The sequence below is a fragment of the Narcine bancroftii genome, chromosome 8 (assembly GCF_036971445.1).
Source record: "Narcine bancroftii isolate sNarBan1 chromosome 8, sNarBan1.hap1, whole genome shotgun sequence".
Lineage (NCBI taxonomy): Eukaryota > Metazoa > Chordata > Chondrichthyes > Torpediniformes > Narcinidae > Narcine > Narcine bancroftii.
In genome coordinates this window covers 141,975,109-141,994,708 of record NC_091476.1, presented here as the reverse complement: position 1 = coordinate 141,994,708, position 19,600 = coordinate 141,975,109, and the positions used below count along the sequence as shown (strand labels likewise).

General features: G+C 41.4%; 1 protein-coding gene across 8 annotated transcripts in view; it reads right to left on the bottom strand.

Annotated features, from left to right (window-relative positions):
* Window positions 1-19,600, bottom strand: part of ahdc1 (AT hook, DNA binding motif, containing 1) — a 207,145-nt gene that overhangs the window by 44,890 nt on the left and 142,655 nt on the right. For 3 of the 8 annotated variants that reach the window (XM_069895104.1, XM_069895105.1, XM_069895107.1), the window contains exons 3-5: window positions 8,716-8,784; window positions 6,642-6,784; window positions 5,727-5,896 (exon numbers count right to left, since the gene is read on the bottom strand). The exons of 2 other annotated variants lie outside the window; for them this stretch is intronic. The gene's annotated coding sequence lies outside the window, so the exon portion shown is untranslated. The remainder of the gene's footprint in view (window positions 1-5,726; window positions 5,897-6,641; window positions 6,785-8,715; window positions 8,785-19,600) is intronic. 3 more of the 8 variants (XM_069895109.1, XM_069895108.1, XM_069895106.1) reach the window with 2 other exon arrangements.

Genomic DNA, 19,600 nt, shown 5'->3' with positions numbered 1-19,600 from the left:
GTATCTGTGGAGAGATGTCCAAGACCTCTCATCAGGACTGCTTTAGTGATGGCAGCTGAGGGATAACTATAGGTCAAGATCTTGTCTCCTCAGAAGTTGATTCACGGGACATTTTATCTGAGGAAAAAAAAGAACCATCTTACTTTGAGACAAGAGACTGCAGATGCTGGAATCTGAAGCAAAAGTTAATCGACTAGAGGAACTCAATGGGTTTAGCGGCATGAGTGGGATAAAAAGAATGGTTGATGTTTCAGGGTGAAACACTTCAGTTCTTGATAAAGAGCTTCTGCCTAAAACATCAACTATTCTTTTTCACCCACTGATGCTGTTCAACCCAATGTGTTCCTCCTGTAGATCTAATTTTGCCTCATCCAAAACTCCGCAGCCCTGCCTGTGCAGCTCTCTCTTTGTCCTACATTGTATTGTCAGCCTGGGCTCCTGTGTTGAAGTGGCTCTGGAAAAGGCTCTTGTGTTACAACAGAGCAAAGTGTGGAGGTACTGGATCACAGAAGGAGACCTCCTGGGACATTAAGACGTTTGAATGTGAATTTTCACTATGATTAAATATCTTGTGCTGTTACAATCCTATATTAAACTCAATATGTTAATTAGAATGCGTTTGTTGTCATACACATTGTACAATGTTATATATACTGAAATTCTTACTAGCTGCAGCTGAACAGATATTTTACAAAAAAAAACTACAAACCATTAGCAACTAATAGTAAACATAATTGAATTAAAAGAGACAATATCTACAATTAAAACAGATAGACAATAAATATTCACAGAAGATTTAAATGTGTTGCTGGCAGAAATAATGCAGCTAAACACAACCATTCTGACTGATTGCATCACCGTCTGGAATGGAGGTGCCAATGCATAGGACAAGAAAATACTACGGAGAGTTGAGAACTTGATCAGCACCATCGGGCATCAGTCTTCACTCCATCAAGGACATCTACAAGAGACAGTGTCCAAAGAAAGCAGCCTCTAACCTCAAGGACCTTCACCACCCAGGCCATGCCCTCCTCTCACTGGAGGAAGGAGGTGCAGGAGCCTGAAGACAAACACCCACTGGTACAGAAACAGCTTCTTCCCCTCTGCCATCAGACTTAGAACATAGAACACTACACTGCAGTACAGGCGCTTCAGCCCTTGATGTTGTGCCGACTCATATATTCCTTAAAAAAGTACTAAATCCTCCCTAACCAATGACCTTGTATTTTTCCTCCATGTGCCTGAATAAGTCTCTTAAATGCCCCTAATGTTTCAACCTCCACCACCATCCCCGGAAAGGCATTCCAGACACCCACAACTCTCTGCATAAAAAAAAACTCCTGATATCTCCCTTCACTTTGTACACATGTCCTCTGGTGTTTGCTATTCCTGCCCTGGGAAACAGGTGCTGGCTGTTCACCCTATCTATGTCTCTCATAATCTTGTAGGCATCTATTAAGTCTCCTCTCATTCTTCTATGCTCCAAAAAGCTGTCCCAGCTCTGCTAACCTTGCCTCATAAGATTTATTTTCCAATCCAGGTAACATTCTGGTAAATCTCCTCTGCACCAGTTCCTTAGTTTCCACATCCTTCCTATAATAAGGTGACTAGAAATGAATACAATACTCTAAGTGTGATCTCACCAGAGATTTGTAACATGACCTCTCTACGCTTGAACTCAATCCCCTTATTAATGAAGCCCAGAATCCCATAGGCCTTCTTAACTATCCCATCAATATGTGCATCCTTGAGGAATGATCCCTCTGTTCATCCACACTCTTAGGAAACTGACCATTAACCCTGTACTCAGCCTTCTGGTTTGTCCTTCCAGAATGCACCAGCTCACACTTATCTGGATTGAACTTCATCTGCCACTTCTCCATCCTTTGTATCATCCACAAATTTACTGACCCATCCTTCTTCCTCTTCATCCAGGTCATTTATAAAAATCTCAAAGAGCATGGGTCCTGTGATAGTAGAGATTCTATCACCAACGTGTCTGTAGGATGACTGTGATATTGGGTGAGAGCGTAGCCACATTACTGGCAGGTCTTAAAGGATTGCTCCTAGCCAGACCAGGTCATTCTGGACTGGTTGACCTACTTGTGATAAGCTCCAGTCTTTTAGTTAATAAAAGCCTTGGTTTGGATCATCAAGTCTTTGGTTCTTTCGACGCACACTACAGGTCCCAAAACAGTTCCTTGTGGCACTTCACTAGTCACCGATCTCCCAGCAGAATACGTTCTTCACTACTAGTCTCTGCTTTCTTTCCTGCAAGTCAATTTTTTATCCACACAACCAAGGTTCCATTCATCCCATGCGTCATGACTTTCTGAACGAGTTTCTCATGGGTGACATTGTCAGATCCCTTGCTAAAATCCATGTGGACCACATCTACCAACCTACCCTCATCAATTTCTTTTGTTAGCTCCTCAAAAAGCCCAATTAGACTCATGAAGCATGTCCTTCCCTTCACAAAGCCCTCCTGTCCTTGAGTAGACTGGACTTCTCCAAATGCTCATGGATCCTATCTTTAAGAATCCTCTCCAATAGCTTACACACCACTGACGTAAGACTCACGTCTATAATTCCCAGGATTCTCCCTATTACCATTTTTTAAACCAGAGGACCACATTTGCCATTCTCCAATCCTTCAGCACCTTCCCTGTGGCCAAAGAGGACTTAAAGATCATCACTTCTGCCCCAGCTATCTCTTCCATTACTTCCCACAGCCACCTGGGGTATATTGCGTCCAGTCCCGGAGATTTATCTATCTTGATGTTTTTAAGAAGATCCCACACTTCCTCTTCATTAATCTCCACATTGTTTCTATTCCGACACCACCCTGATCAAGGTCCTTTCCCTTATGAATTCTGCAGGACAATGAACCACAGACACTACCTCATTTTCTCTTCTTTTGCATTAATTTGTTTATTTTTTAAAATGTCATTTATAGCAATATTTGCATCTGTAATGCTACCACAAAACAACAAATTTTGTGACATGTTCATGACAATAAATTCTGATTCTGACAACCTGCAGGAGGAACTCAATGGGTCGAGAAGCTTCTGTGGGAGAAAAGGAATACTCAATGTCCTGGATCAAAATCGACATGTCAACTATTCTCCCACGGATGCGGAGTTCCTCCGGGAACAGGTTGTGTTTAGCACCAGATGCCAGCATCTGCAGTCCTGCGTGCCTCCAGAACAAAATGCAGTTTTCTTTCACAGAGAACCTCTAAAGACTTAGCCACGTAAAGGGCAGGTCAGGCATATAAGATCGAAGTGGGTTAGGAAGATGCTCAAGTCTTTGCATGGAGGTAAATGGAGGGCTAATAAGGTGCACTGAACAATAGCCACTGGATAATCATTACATCACATCAGAGGGTACATGGGGTGCTGTACAGCAGTCTGGACATTCCAATCATTCAATGGCACTCATGTATCTGCATCACGGAGCAGGTAAGTCACAAACAGGTTGTGCACTGGTTTAAGGAGTCTGATTCTCAGTAGACTGCCTCTTCCCAATGCATTTAAATATTTCTTCAAACTTCATTGGGTAAATACTGTAGTGCAACAATCAGGTTCTGAAGTGATGGTTGCCATGGTTATTTGAAATTTTCTACACTGCAACCTTGGCACAAAGCACTGTAATTTCACATTGACAATTGGCTGATTTCAGTCATAAACACAGCAAAAGCTGAGAAAGTCAAGGCCAAATGGAGCCCGGCAATGAATGGGCTGCATGAAGTTGCTGTCAGCATTCACCAAATGGCTGAATTCTAGCCATTTCTAACTATGTATTGGAGGGTTGGTGAAAAAGATCAAAATGAGCCAAAAGGGGATTGAGTCAAAATAGCTAATACCCGGAAAATGCCTGAAAATTTAACTGAGCTTCCTGGCGTAGCCCAATTAAATAAAAAAACATTAAGAGGACAGGGAAGAGAGGGTTAAACCTGCTTCCTGTGAGCAGTAATGCTGACAACTCCATTGAAAACTGATTTAAACGATACCTCTGGCAGTGCGTTTCTGAGCTAGATGATGGCAGTGACATTTGGAAGAAAAATGGTTCATGGTTTAAACTCAAATAATTTTTAAAAAATTTGGAATGATTTTTTTTTAACTGCAAAAAATATTCTTTCAATTTGGAAAAACATTTTGCTAATGCCTTCCAAATTCAAAACCTTTTTTTTAACTTTTCTTTAAATTCCTTAAGTGGCTTAAAATGATGTAATTAGATTGATATTACTTATCTATTGACATAAATGCTTCCATATATCTAAAGGGTCAATAATGAATCGTTGGAGCACCAAGTTTCCTAAACAATGATCCATCTTTTGCTGCAGCATTTGCAAACTAGCAGGAATTATTTTTCAACTGACCCTTGGAGACTAGAGTTTTTGAGTTTCTATCATTTAAAGTGATGTACTGGTGTAGGTACAAAGCCAAAAGAAGGTTTTGTCTATCAATGGGTTAAAGCAGCGACTTTCAGAAACAAACTGGTCTGCATTTCCAAGTCTCTTGTCGTGGAGAAGATTTCAACTTCCATACTGACTTCTGTGCATAATCAACCCTCAACTCAGACAAAGGTTTCTCATGTAAAGCAATGCTGATTCTTTTAAAATATTCCTGGTCCGGAATGTGATATACACCAGCACATTATAGTATTACATCATGGATGAATGAATACTTGAATAACCATTATATAAAGCAAATTTTAACGTGTTACTCACCTTTTCTCTATTAAGTGAAAAGCTGCAGGGTAAATTTCTAGCAGGAAACCGTGGCAGTTTATAGTCAGGAGATGTTATTTTGCAGCCTACAGCTGCAACTACTTTGGTTTTCTCTTGATTTTTCCATTTATTGAAGGTTTTATGTAATTTCGCACTGCCCTCTTGTATACTGTAGGTGCCTCTTATATAAGTCTTGTTGCTACACATTGCAGACATTTTCACAGAATGCAGGCCCCGCTCCATTTGCAATTACCTTCTCCCAATTTGTCTGCTATGCAAGTAAAAAGAAAACCCTGCCTTGCAACATTCTGAGCCTTGGAACGAGCATCATCTATGTACAGTAATCGGAGGTGCTGCTACAGGCAGATCACAAACTCTCTCCATCCTCCACAGTTGCTGATGGACACTTCGATGACTATTATTTCTTTACAAATGACATATTAGTGAGCAGAGAAGCCTGGGAGTTTTTTTTTATCAGGGAGCAATTTTTACTGAGCTTGGAGATTAATTGACAACTGCATTTGTGAAAATATCTATAGCACCCATTCTCCAGAATAAAGGGAGTGAGAGGGGTGTCCTCAAAAACAAAGAGAAACATCCATACAAACACACATACAGACACACACACACATGGACACACACATACGTACACTCAAACACACACACACAGACACTCAATAACACACACACACACACACACACACACACACACACACAAAGAAACAAATGAGCTTGGTTAAAAAACTTGGGGGAAAAAAAACATTAATTTAAACCCGATCAGGGTGACATCTGAGATTGGTTTTCAGCCTAGCTCACTCACCAAATGCAGGAAATCGTTCATTCATCCACACATCACACTACCCAGATTTTTCTTCCTCACTCCTGTCCCCTTGTATACCACACATAATCCTGTCAGGCACTCTTCACACCAATGCAATGATCATTAACTAAGTCCATTAGCAAAGATATTGTTTAAAAAATAAGATTTCATTACCTTCAGCACCATTTGTTTTTAAATCTGCCTCAAAAAGATGCTCATTAAGCTTGAAGCCATCTGGCTACAAAATGCTGTGTTATGAAGGAGAATTCGGCAAAAAAAAGTATACATAACACTGACACAGACGGGCAGTTGTTTGTTAATGTCAGTCATTGTTAAAATCCTTTCTGTAAAACAGAAGTAAATAACATATTCAGTCTCTTGCATAAAGCAATGGTCTTTTAACATATAAATTCTGTGTGCAGTGTAAACAAATAAATTGCACTGCGGTCTGACTTTTCAATTGAAGTGCAACATTTAATGGTTTCTTCAGTTGCACAAGTCAAGGAGAGGGGGAGGGAGGGAGGGAGGGAAAAGACAGGGAGGGAAAGGAGGGAGGGAGGGAAAAGAAAGAGGGACCAAATAGAGGGAAGAGACCCTCTCTCTTTTATCACATGCACGCACTCACACATATATACAGTACATGACCGTTCTTCTTGTGGGTTCTGTAGACAGGCACCAGAAAGACCTGAAGATTAAGTTCGCATCGTCATTCTCTCCCCACACCACCCCCCCCCCCACCATCACCTCCCACTTCAATGGCGCCTAGAGGTACAACATGCTTTTAATTTAAGAATCTGAACACCGTCTGCATTTTAAACATCACAATGCTCCTGTTACCGTCCTCAGACACAGGCATTAAAATGCACACTGTGAAAATAGACCACACAAACTCCGCGTGGCCTGCCAGGGCAAACCACACTCTTGCACCTCCCAGAGATTTCTCTGTCTTGGAGAGCAGAGCCAGGGAGAGGATGCTGATGGGGCTTTTTTCAGATCAAATACCTTCTAAATAATAAATTCACGACCATTTGGAATAAAATATTTATTAATAACAAAGAACTGAGTGATGGAGTTATTTAAAAATTAGACCTTTTGCTTGACTTGATATTTCCATGGACGAGGTGCCTCTCTGAATATCCTGAAGCACACTACCACAAACCTTCACAGGAGTCATTGGGTGAGGGAGGCCCCCAGTTTATTCTCCTAAGTCGATTATTGGAAGATCATCAACACTAAAATCAAATATAACAAGAATGGATGTTGCTGGGGGCATTTCACTTAATTATTTGATTTGCAATACTCGCTTAAAACACCAACTTTAAGCTCTTAAAGATTTAAGATTCCTTTATTGTCATGTAATAGTACAGAACATGTAATATTACACAAAATTACCTTCTTCTGCCACCACTAGCATTGCCCGGCACCCCTTACAGTACAAGAGAAAGAAAAGCAAAAGAGGGTCTCTTCAGAGTCACTGAGTGTCCGTGGATTTGCCTCCAGTGCTCCCGCAACCTCTCCATCGGCCACCCGAGCTCCAGATCCAAACATCTGACATGATCAGGAAGCCTTCAGTGCCCGAGGTGATAACTTTCCCTTTTGACACAATGGCCACGTTGCACGGAAGCCAAATTATCAATCTGTATTGATATAGTTTTAGTGACATTTTTTGCTTTAAACACAGCAAATTTAACACAAGCAGAAATTTGAATGGAAATGTTTTACAGTCATAGAAGAATGAGAAACCACAGATAGGCACAGCCCAGGTAAAATAATAAATAATTGGGATGGATTCATTCACAAGTTTCCAAGGAACATTGAGAGTTTAATTTAGTCATTCAGCATGGTAACAGTGCCTTCCGGCCCACAAGTCTGTGCCGCCAAATTACACCCATGTGACCAATTAACCTGCTAACTCTGTACGTCTTTGGAATGTGGGAGGAAACCAGACAGTCCGAAGTAAACCCACATGGACATGGGAAAATGTTCAAATTCTTGCCTGAAAATCTATAACCTGCTTCCTGTAACATGTTCTCATTAATCTGTATAATGTTTAACAATCAGTGCAATGAGAGATCAACAAGAAAGTGGTCATATTGACTCTCTTCCTTGACCTGCTGAGTATTTCCAGCATTTTCTGTTTTTATTTCATATTTCCAGCATCTGCAGTTTTTTCTTGATTTTTGCTTCACTTATTGTGGTTTTGAAATGAGAAAGTAAAATTCACAAGGCAATTTCCAAAGATCTAAGGGACCGTATATACCGCGTCAGAAATTGCAATATGAAGATTGGACATGTTGTCTGCAGGCACTGCAGCCACAGGGTGATGGTGGCATGCCAGGCCACCGTGTGATTTACACAACTCTTTCCTGTTCGACAGGCAATCAGATCTTCAATGAGTGCTCCCAAACTGGGATTGAAGGCTCACAATCTCACACTCAGTGCAGCAGGCAATAAGAACTGTTGGTCGCTTGCCCTCCACAGTCTGTTTCTACAACTCAGCACACTGGACAGCTGAAATTCTGGCCAAAAGCAATGGTCAGTGGATTCAGTTGAAAATGACAGACTGCACAGTACAGACCAAATCACAAAACCAGCAAGCACGGTGAATGTTGGCGAACTGCAGAGTTCTTTAACAGTGGAAGAGCTCTGATCAGAAACACACAAGGTTGTAGAAAGTGCAAACACAGCCAGGTCTATCACATGCACTGACCTCCCATCCAATGTAGACATCCACTTGAGGTGCTGCCTCATGAATCATCAAGGATTCCCATCCCCCTGATCACAACCTCTTCTCACTGCTGCCTTCAGGCAGAAGATACAGAAGCCTGAAGAGCAACACCTCTGGATTCAAGAACATTTATTTTGCCAACAGCTATCAATCTCTTGAACACTCACCTTAACCATGAGCGACTACAGAGATCAATAGATCTCTCTACTGAAATGCCACTTTTCTTTGGTACTAACCTTGACTGTGAATATTTATTTAACTCTATTTCTATATTTATCAACTTTTTATGTCTCACAATATATTGTGGTAATTTAACTTGTACTGTTGATGTCGGTGTACCTTGTGTACCCGTGTGGCTGCAGCAAATAAGAATTTCATTTAATTTGTACGTTGTACTGCATATATGACAATAAACACTCATTCTCATTACTTTACCGGTAAATTCACATCCACTGCAGAATACGAGCAGGATTTCTCCTAGTTGGGCAGAGCTTTCACTATTATCTTGATGGGAAAAGGGAGACATGGACATTAATTACTTCTGAAATAAATACTTCTGAAATTTATAGATAATATTTATATATATGATATTATATCTAAAATATTATATATTATTATATATTTATGTAATATAAATAAAATTTATATATAATATTTATTTATATTACTTCTGAAATTTTTAGAACACCCTGTTCCACAGATTAAAAACACAAAACAGTACAGCACAGGAACAGCCCCTTCAGCCCATGTGTCTTAGCTGAACATAATGTCCCAATCCAAATAAAACACTGTTGACCCCCACATGATCCATATCCCCCCCTGACCCCTGATCTGTCTAGAACAGTGGTTTTCAAACTTTTTCTTTCCACTCACGTACCACTTTAAGGTGTGATAGATGCTCTGTGATTAGTAATGGATTACTTAAAAGGAGGAAAAACCCAACACCCAACCCCAACCAACCAATTTTCCCTTGCAACCGCTGCAATCGTGTCTGCCTGTCCCGCATCGGACTTGTCAGCCACAAACGAGCCTGCAGCTGACGTGGACTTTTTACCCCCTCCATAAATCTTCGTCCGCGAAGCCAAGCCAAAGAGAAAGAGACTTAAGGTGGCAAACGAGTGGGAAGAGAAGGTTGAGAATCACTGCTCTAGACCCATTTGTTACTCAAATATTTTGCTTGAGAAAAATTGTCATTGGCCCATTTCCTTTGGAGTTATGAAACTGTGCACATAATGAATCAATGAGGTACAGTGGTTTTCAACCTTTTTCTTCCCACCCATATACCACCTTAAGCAATCCCTTACTAATCACAGAGCACCAATGGCATAGGGAATACTTAAGATGGTATATGAATGGAAAGAAAAAGGTGGAGAACCACTGATTTAGAAGCTTCTTAAACACCACTATTGTATCTACTTCAGCCACGACCCCAGTAGCCCGTTGACCCGCAGTTTGATGGGAATTTATTTATTTCTTCCAAGGAAGATGCATGCTTCTCCCCTACTGCCATCTGCACAGATTGGCTTGTGGAGCCGTTTCAGAGAGGAGTCGGTGTCACTCAAAAGAGTGGGTGAGGATGGCAGATTTCCTTGCCTGAAGCACGTTGGCAACATGGTTAGCGTGGTAGTCAGTGCAACTTTATTACAGTGCCAATGACCTAGTTCTAATCCAGCACTACTGGTAAGCGTTCTCCCCGTGTCTGCGTAGGTTTGCTCCCAATTATTCTGATTTCCTCCCACCCTTCAAAAATGTACAGGGGCTGGAGGTTCAATGGGGTATTTGTGCAGCACGGGCCTGAAGGTGTTTGTCTAAATTTTAAAAATTAAATAAATTTAAATGACCATGAGTCACTATTACTGAGACCAGATCTTATTGGGTAACATTAAATTTTAAATTAAATTTTAATTTAGAATATAGAACAGTAACAGGCCCTTCGAGGCCATTAACCCGTGCTGCTCAAATACACCCAATTAACCTTCCGCCACCGTACATTTTGAACAGTGGGAGAAAACAGGAGCATCCGGAGGAAACCCACGCAGATACACAGGGAATGTACAAACTCTATACAGACAGCGCCATGTGCTAACCATGCCATCTGAACATAACCACAGCACCACATTCTGTGGTTAACGAACAGGGATGGGAAGCCTTTATATGGACAGAATGTCAACACAGCACCATAAAAAAGTCATGGAAGAAGCTATTCAGCCCATCAATTCCATGCTGGCCGTCAGAAAACTGGACACATCAATCGCATTCTCCTCTCCTATTCTCTCACAAATGCTCCAATTTATCTCCTTTTGTTGCTTTGCTTCTTATGCACAGCTGAGGTCATTTACAGTGACCAACCAACAGGCCAAAATGCCTTTGGGATGTGGGAGAAAACCAGAGAACCATGTGGACACAATGACGATGAGCAAACTTCACAGTCAGTGCTGAAGGTCAGATCTGAATCAGAGGGTAGGGTCACTTGTGCCAGGAAGCAGAAGCATTACTGCTGTGGCACATTGCCTTTGGAACTATTGGAAGCTTGAACATCTATTTGCAATGTCTAGGCTGCTTACATGTATTCACCAGCCCCAACCTGGCAGCAGGGTCGAACACGCTCCTTCCCAGCTTGACTAACTCTCTTGATCACTGTAACACTAGTTAGAGTTTGAAAAGCTTCCTCATTTCATGTCTTTACCAGAAAACAAGGTTATTTCTTCATCTGGCTACAGCAATGTGCGATTGTAATGCGTGCAAACAACTCACGGATAATAAAAGGTGTGGGGATAGCAAACATATTCTTGTTAATCTTGTTAAATACTACATTACATCTCTGTTGTTTCTTTCAGTCAGGTAGCAAATACCAGACAATGAACCTTACATAGGACTGGGAGTGAAACATACTCTGCTAGAGAAACTCAGTGGGTCGAGCAGCGTCAGTCGGAGAGAAAGAATGGTCGATGTTTTGTGCAGCAACAATTTGTCAAGCCTGGGTGAGGGTTTCCCACCTGAAACATCCACCACTCCTTCTCTCTCACTGATGCTGCTCGACATGCTGCATTCCTTCAGCAGGTTGTGTTTCCTCCCGATCCAAGTCTCTGCAGTCTTTTGTTTCCCCATCTTAAGTAGAACTATGTTGGCTTCAAGGTGAAATGCAGCACCCCTCCTCATGGAGTCACAGAGCAGTACAGAATGGACACAGGCCCTTTGGCTCACAACATCCATGGTGACCTCTATACCCACCTACAGTCATCCCATTTGTCTGCAATAGGATCATTTCCTTCTGTATTTTGCCATTTAAGCATCAGCCTCGATGCCTTCTCAATGTTGTGATTGTATCTGGTTCCACCATCTCCTCTGGCAACTCCAGATATCAACCACTCTCAATGCATTAAAATGTGCCATACATATCTTACCACCAAGTTTCCAGAAACCTTTTTTTCTTATAAAGAATTCACACTTAGAACATATTAAAATAATTGTTTTGACATTAAATACTATTTAATCAGGAAAAAAAAGAGTGTGGGGTTAGAGTGGTATGTCATCAGGTTTCACCCAGGCATTTATCTAATTGGCATCACACAGGTCCCAGGAGAACAGTAAATGTAGAGTTACACCTGGTAGGAGGAGCACAACAGAAACTTTGCTCCCTCTGAACTCCCAAAGCAAGCTGCTCTCTCCACGTCAGGAAAGCTGCCTCCATGCCTGGCTATTGACTGCGTCGGTGAGATCCAAAAGCACTGGCAGGGTCCAGACAAAGCTGTACCTGCAGCCAGAAGGAGTCCCAGAGTGAAGCAGCACAGACTCAACTCCTCCATGCTATCCAGGTTGTGTAAGAGAAGTGAGATCAGGCTAAGGAGGGGATCTGAAGTTGTTTCTGAATTAAGTTCTCATAGGTCTCTCTAACATATCAACAATTAAAAACACACAGATTTCAAAAGCCAGTATGCAATGTCCACAAGAAAGATTAGAGTATCACGTGTACAATAAAAATCCCTTATGGGGATTGGTAGAGGCCAGATAAGTTAATTTTCAAGTTGCTTGAGATTTTGCGTTGTGTGATTGGCAAACTAACAGCGAAGCATGCCAATTTTAAACTTCCATGTTTTTACCTATTTATTTTCCACAATTTTTTGGCCAGTTGCTTGAGTCTGCTGGTTGCTTGAATTCTGGATAACAGGGATTATAGAAGTATCATCTTAACAAGAGCCCTAGATAAACAGTCCAGTGTATAAATCACTGCACACAAAAATACTTGCTCTAAATTCCCATGAATATGTGCATGCATACTTCAAAAAATGTCATATATTTTACCAATAATCTTTGGAGTTAATAGAAGATAATTGCAGGGAAATTCAGGAAAAAGAAACTTCTTTTCCAAAGAAAAACGAGAATGCAGAACTTGCTCCCACAAAAGATTTCAGGCAAATTATGTGATTCATTTGAAGCAAATGATGGGGAGAAGGAGCTCAGTTAGACAACTTGGTTGCTTTTTTCCCATGCTGTAAAACTCTGCCATGAAGGTGGACTCAGATGTGGGAGAAAATGGGAGAGTGCTAGCATAGACAAGCTGGGCTGAATGCCATCTAGGAGATTTGGTATGTCACCAAAGACTATTGAAAATTTGTACATGTATACCATGGAGAGCCTTCTGACTGGTTGCATCACTGTCTGGTATGGAAGTGCCAACACACAGGACAGGAAAAGACCACAGGGAGCAGTGGGCAGCAGTCTTCATTTAATTGAAGACATCTATAAGAGGCAGTGTCTCCAAGAAAGCAGCCTCTATCCTCAAGGACTCCCACCACCCAGCCATGCCCTCTTCACACTCCTACCATCAGGAAGGAGGTACAGGAGCCTAAAGACAAACACCCAGCAGCACAAGGACACCTTCTTCCCCTCTGCCATATGGATACCACCATATGAAATTGTAAGTTTTAGCATTTTTTCACCTTGTTCTGTACCACATTGCTGCCACAAAACAACAAATTCCATGACACGTTTTCAGGACAATAAACCTGATTCTGATATATCCCACATAATCCTATATAATTGCAGGAGCCTCCAATTTATGTCTCACGTCTGTGCTTAAAAGACCTGAATATTTCACAAAGAGATGGGGCTGACGAAGGTGGTCATGAAGTGTGTCCTAAAGAAACAGAGAATGTATGGAGGAAGTATACCCCTAATGTATGGCCATATGAAGGTCTGCATGAGAAAGCCTGCATTAGCAGCTGCAGAAGTACCATGTGGCAGCAGTGCCTGGTGTACATTAGGGTGGAAGGGGGCTGCCTTGCTGGTCTGACCGATGAAGCAGCTTCAATGTTCTGTTGGTTTTTTGTTCCCAGAGTCATCGTACTCAGCACAGAATTCCAACTGTAGCATTAACCTCTGTTATTTGACGGTCAATTTCAGAGAAGCCTCGGTTTAAAGTTAACCCAACTCAAAATTTCACAATTGCCACATTATTTACTTTTCTGATGGAGAGTAAAAGCACAACAAAATACTGGAGGAACTCACCCAGCCTTGCAGTGTCCATATAACCAATGTTTTAGGCCTGAACCCTTCCTCGAGGTATGAGTAAAATGCAGGCACGTGGGAGAGGGAAAGGCAGGTTTAAAAAGCCTGGTGAAAAGAGAAGAATGGGAGAGGGAGGAGTACAGACTAACAGATAAAAGCCGTTAATTAGATATGGTAAAAGTACAGGAGAGAGGAAAGGTGAGAATTGATTGGGGAAGAGGAGCAGTTTTTGGCTCTGTGAAAGGAGACAAAGAGAAGAGAGATAAGAAAGGAGACATAGGGAAAGATGGGGAGAGGGGTTTAACAGAAACCAGAGAGGTCAACATTAATACCATCCATTTGGAGGGTCCCAGGATGGAATATGAAGTGTTGTTCCTCCAATTTGCAAGCAGTCTCAGTCTGACAGTGCATGGGACCATGGACAGGCACATCAGCAAGGGAGCGGAGCGGTGAATTGATATGAGTAGGGGGATCCATTGTAGGAGCTGTTCTGAAGCAATCGGTGACAATGGAGGGTGAGCTCGATGCTGTGTTCTTTGTTACAGCAGCAAGCCGAGCAGATGGGAAGGAGCTCTCAGTAACATGATAGTCGATCCGTACACCATAATCTTTGCAGAGCAGGGAGGATCAGAGCCATTTCCAGCAATTCTGTGCAACAAAATCCAATAATCACACAAAATTATTAACATACATTCATTTGTTTTAACTCCGAGTGATTTTTAAAACCATTTGGTGAATGCAGATTTCTGTGGTATGGTTTAGCACAGCTGGGTATATCCTTAAGGCATCACCTGCCATAAAGCCAATGTTGTCATGATAACACAAAGATTTACAGATCCCCAGGAGCAATGAGGAGTCTGTTACCCAAATGAGACACTCATTAAATGTCAAGAAACAGGACAGTGAAGGTCCAGCAGTTTGCGAACAATATCTATAAGATTGGGTTACAGCTTTTAGTTCACACCAGATGTGAGGGTGGGGTGGGGTTGTTGAATAATATATAAGCTATTTAGGATATTTTAAACAAACTTATGCAGTGGTAACTTAACTGTCACAGATTCGGACTTAACGTGCAAATAAAACAAAATAATGAATCCTTTAACCATCATGTGGCTAGCCACTAGTTGATTGGAAAAGAAGGTCATTTTGTTTTAAACATTGCATAAAGAAATAAAAGCAGAAAGCAACAGCTGAGGACATCTGGTCAAAGTTAAGGGAGGGAAATTCAAGGGTACGTTTTTTTTACCCAGAGTTGTGGGAGCCTGGAATGCCTTGCCGGAGATGGTGGTGGAGGCTGGAACATTAGGGGGATTTACGAGACTCTTAGGCACCTGGATGGAAGAAAAATAGAAGATTACAGGGTAGGGAGGATTGAGTACTTTTTTTAAAAGCAATATATGGGTCAGCACTACCTCGAGGACTGATGGGCCTGCACTGTGCTGTAATGTTCTATGTTCAATGGAAGGACATGTAAGCCATCAATGGAGACCATATGATGGTTAGCTCTTGATCACAACCCTCTCCAGGTTGAAAGTAGTGATCTTAATACGACAGGACAGCAGTAGCAGTAAATAACACGATGACTATGCAAAAATTGAAAAAGAGAATGTTCAGGGTAGGTGAGAGAGCTGACAGCAAGCCCTAAATATTCACTGTACATCAGATAGAGAAGGAGGCCATTTTGCTACCATGTCTGCTTCCCAGTAAGGAAGACCTCCAAAATAATTGTATAATTCAGGACATGATATGTTTTCCAGTGAAATTTTTTTTGTAATTCTTTATTTATCGCACTATGAACCATATCAACCAATATATTTACAGGTGCATCTCTTTAAATATTCACAGTGACATTTTCTCTTTTTTCCCCCATCTATCCTTTCCCCCTTCCCACCCCCCTCCAAAAACAGTAAATATTGGACATATAAAATACAATAGAACAATATCTTTATACAAAAGGAATACAAACAAAAAAAATGCATCATCTACTTATTCACATTAAATCTGATCGTGTTTATCTTCTTATCATTTTAGGTGGTGGAGTCCTAGGCCTGCTCTTTCTGCCATGTTCCATATAGGGTTTCCAGGTTTCCCCAATCATTATAACTTTGTCTTTTAAATTATATGTGATTTTTTTTCCCCAATGGGATACACTTAAACTTGGTTATATATTCCATTAATGTTTATAGTCATTTAGTCCAACGTGGCCATCTTCTATCTTTATTTTCACTTCTTTTCTGCCTCTTCACCACCTCCATTCCTTTTTTCTTTCCAGTGAACTTTACTGAATACATCACTCCAAAAAATCCGATTCAAATTTCTACAAATGTTCCAAAAAGAGGATTACGACAACAACAATATGTGTTTATGTGGCACCTTTAATGTGGTATAAATGCCCAAAGATGCCAAGCCACTTGAAGAGACTTTAAGACAAGTGTCTATAAATTTGAGGCACAGAGAAGTTGTCAGGGTCTCGCCGAGGTGGGCGGTGTGGGAAGGGTGAGGGAGGTTATTCAACCAAATGAACTAGCTGATGACACCAGGATTGGAAAAAGGAGAAATCTTAGTGGGAAAGGGAGAGGAATGATGGGTGTAGTGGGAGAGGGAGAGGAACAGTGGGTGCAGTGGAAGAGGAGAGGGAGAAGAGCAGCGGATTTAGGGTGGGTGAGGAGAGGTGGAAGAATGGTGGGTGCAGGATGGGAGGGGGTGAGGAACGGTGGGTACAGGATGAGAGAGGAGAGAGAGAAGAACAATGGATTTAAGGTGGGTGAGGAGAGGGGGAGGAATGGTGAGTTTAGGGTGGGAGGGGGAGGAACAGTGGGTGCAGGGTGGAAGAGGGGAGTAACAGTGGGCACAGGGTGGGAGATAGTGGGAGAGAGAGGAACATGGGTGCAGGGTGAAAAGGGAGAAGAATGGTGGGTTTAGGGTGGGGGAGGGAGCAGAACGGTGGGTACAGGATGGAAGATGTGGGAGGGAATAAGAATGGAGCTTGATGTGTTTAGGGTGGGGAGCTAGCAAGGGTGAGTGATCACTGAGATCCAGGCTGATGTTAGGACATGACACCATGAAGCAAGGATGGCCTCAGGTTTACAGCCAGCCAGGAGTGCAACCACGATGTGCATTGAATGGTAGATCAGGCTCAAGGATCTTCTGTTTCCAAATGTGTCAGAGGTGGCTTTAAACTGGATGTAGACAGTACTTCAGCCCCATGCTGACCCATCTGCCTACCTGACCTAATCCAATATATCTGCATTTGGCCTATATCCCTCTAACCCCTTCTTATCCACGAAGCTGCCCAAATATCATTTAAATACCCCCACTCCTACCACATTCCCTGGCAGCTAGTTCCACATACCCATCACCCTCTGTGGAAAATAGTTGCCCCTTGATCCATTTTCAATCTTTCCACGCTCACCATAAACCTCTGGCTTCGAGTTTTAAACTCCACTACCCAAGAAAAAATACGAAACCATGCACCTATTGATGCCCTTCATGATCCCTTTAAGGTCACCCTCAGCCTGCTTTGCTCCAGTATGTCCTCAAGCCTTCCAAACATGGCAACATCCTTGGGAAATTTTTCTGCACTTTGTCCAGCTTCATCACATGGTTCTTATAGTACAGAGACCAGAACTGCATTCCAGGCACCGTCTCACCAATATCCTGTAACATGATGTCCCGACATTTGTACTCAATGACCATCCAATGAAGGCTAGTGTGCCTTCTGTCTTTCTCACCACTTTGTCAACATGTGGAGCCACTTTCAAGGATTTTTTTTTTACTAGATTTCTATTTAATCTCTTAAGTTCAATGAAACGAAGTCCCTTGGTTCAAGATTTCCGAAACAGGAGAAACATTTTCTTGGCATGGACCCTGTCAAAACCTATTAGAATTCTTTAAATTTTATTATGATATCCACTAATTCTTCACATACTAAGTCCAATGAGTATCTGCCCAACCAGGTACAGTGCCCTCCATAATGATTGGGATAAAGGCATTTTTTTTCCTTTATTTGCACCTGTGCTTCACATTTTAAATTTGTAGACAAACAAATTCATATGTGATTAAAGTGCACATTGTAGATTTTATTAAAGGGTATTTGTGTGCATTTTGGTTTGACCATGTAGAAATTATAGCATTTGTTATATATAGTTCCCCAATTTCAGGGCACCATACGGTTTGGGGCATCTCAGTGGTATATATATTAAAGTAGTCTTGTTTAGTACTTTGTGGCATATCCCTTGCATACAATGACTGCTTGAAGTCTGTGATTCATTGACATCACCAAGTACTGAGTATCTTCTCTGGTGATGCTCTGCCGGGCCTCTACTGTAGCCATTTTCAGCTCCTGTTTGTTTTGGGGACTTGTCCCCTTCAGTTTTCGCTTCAGCATATGGAAGGTGTGATCAATTGGATTTAGATTGGATGACTGATTTGGTCTCTCAAGAAGTTACCAATTTTTAGTTTTGAAAAACTCCTTTATTGCTTTAACAGTATGTTTGGTATTATTGTTTTGCTGTAGGATGAAGCATCGTCCGGTGAGTTTGGAGGCATTTGCTCGAACTTGAGCACTACATTGATTGTTTATTTTATCTCTGTATTGCACATTCAGCTGTTTACATTTCTTTACTTATTTACATGTGTACAGTTTTTTTTTATTGCACTACCAATAAGTAGTAATTCTGCCTGGTCCGCAGGAAAGAATCTCACGGTTGTATGTGATGTTATGTATATTCTCTGACAATAAATCTGAAATTTGAAATAAAAGATGTTTCTATACACCTTAGAATTCATTTTGCTACTGCCAGCAGCAGTAAAGATAAGTGCGCCAGTACCTGTGGCAGCCATACACGCCCAGGCCATAACACCACATAAACGAGGTGGTATGCTTCGGATCTTGGGAAGTTCATTTACGCCTTTTTCCAGAATACTGCAGGTTCTTTTAAAAACTTCTTGGCAAACTGTAATCTGGCCATCCTGTTTCTGTGGCTAATAGTGGTTTGCATCTTGCAGATGTTACATCTTATATCTTGCTAATAGCCTCTGTATTTCTGTTCATTAAGCCTTCTGCGGACAGTAGTCGTTGACTCATCTACATCTGCCTCCTGAACAATGTTTCTAATCTGTTGGACATACATTTGGAGATTTTTCTTCATTATGATGAGAATTCTTCTGCCATCAGCAGTGAAGGTCTGTCTTGGCCAATCAGCCCCTTCACAATTGCTGAGCTCAGCAGTACGCTCTTTCTTCTTACAGGTGTTCCAAATAGTTGATTTTGGTAATTCAAAGGCTAGGACGATGTTTCTTACAAGTTTATTCTTGTTTTTCAGCCTCATTATAGGCCTTTTTGACTTTCATTGGCACAACTCTGGTCCTCATGTTGAAAAATGGCAATTATAGACTTCAAAGGTGATCAAAAGCTTAGAAGCAAGCCTAGCTCTCTTATACCTGCCCCAATGAAGTAATTAAACATACCTCAGTACTTAAAAACACCTGTGATGCCAATGAAGTAATTAAACATACCTCAGTACTTAAAAACACCTGTGATGCCAAATGTCCCAAACATTAAGGTGCCCTGAAATGAGGGGATTGTGCATAAAAAGTGCTGTAATTTCTACATGGTCAAACCAAAATCTATGCAAATTAGCTTAAATAAAATCTGGAATGTGCATTTTAATCCCACATGAATGGTTTGATTACAATTTTAAAACTGTGAAGCACAGGAGCAATAAAAGAGAAAAAATATATCTTTGTCCCAAACATAACTTCTATACACCCATTTCATTCCAGAGACCAATGTAGTGGAGCTTCTGTAAAC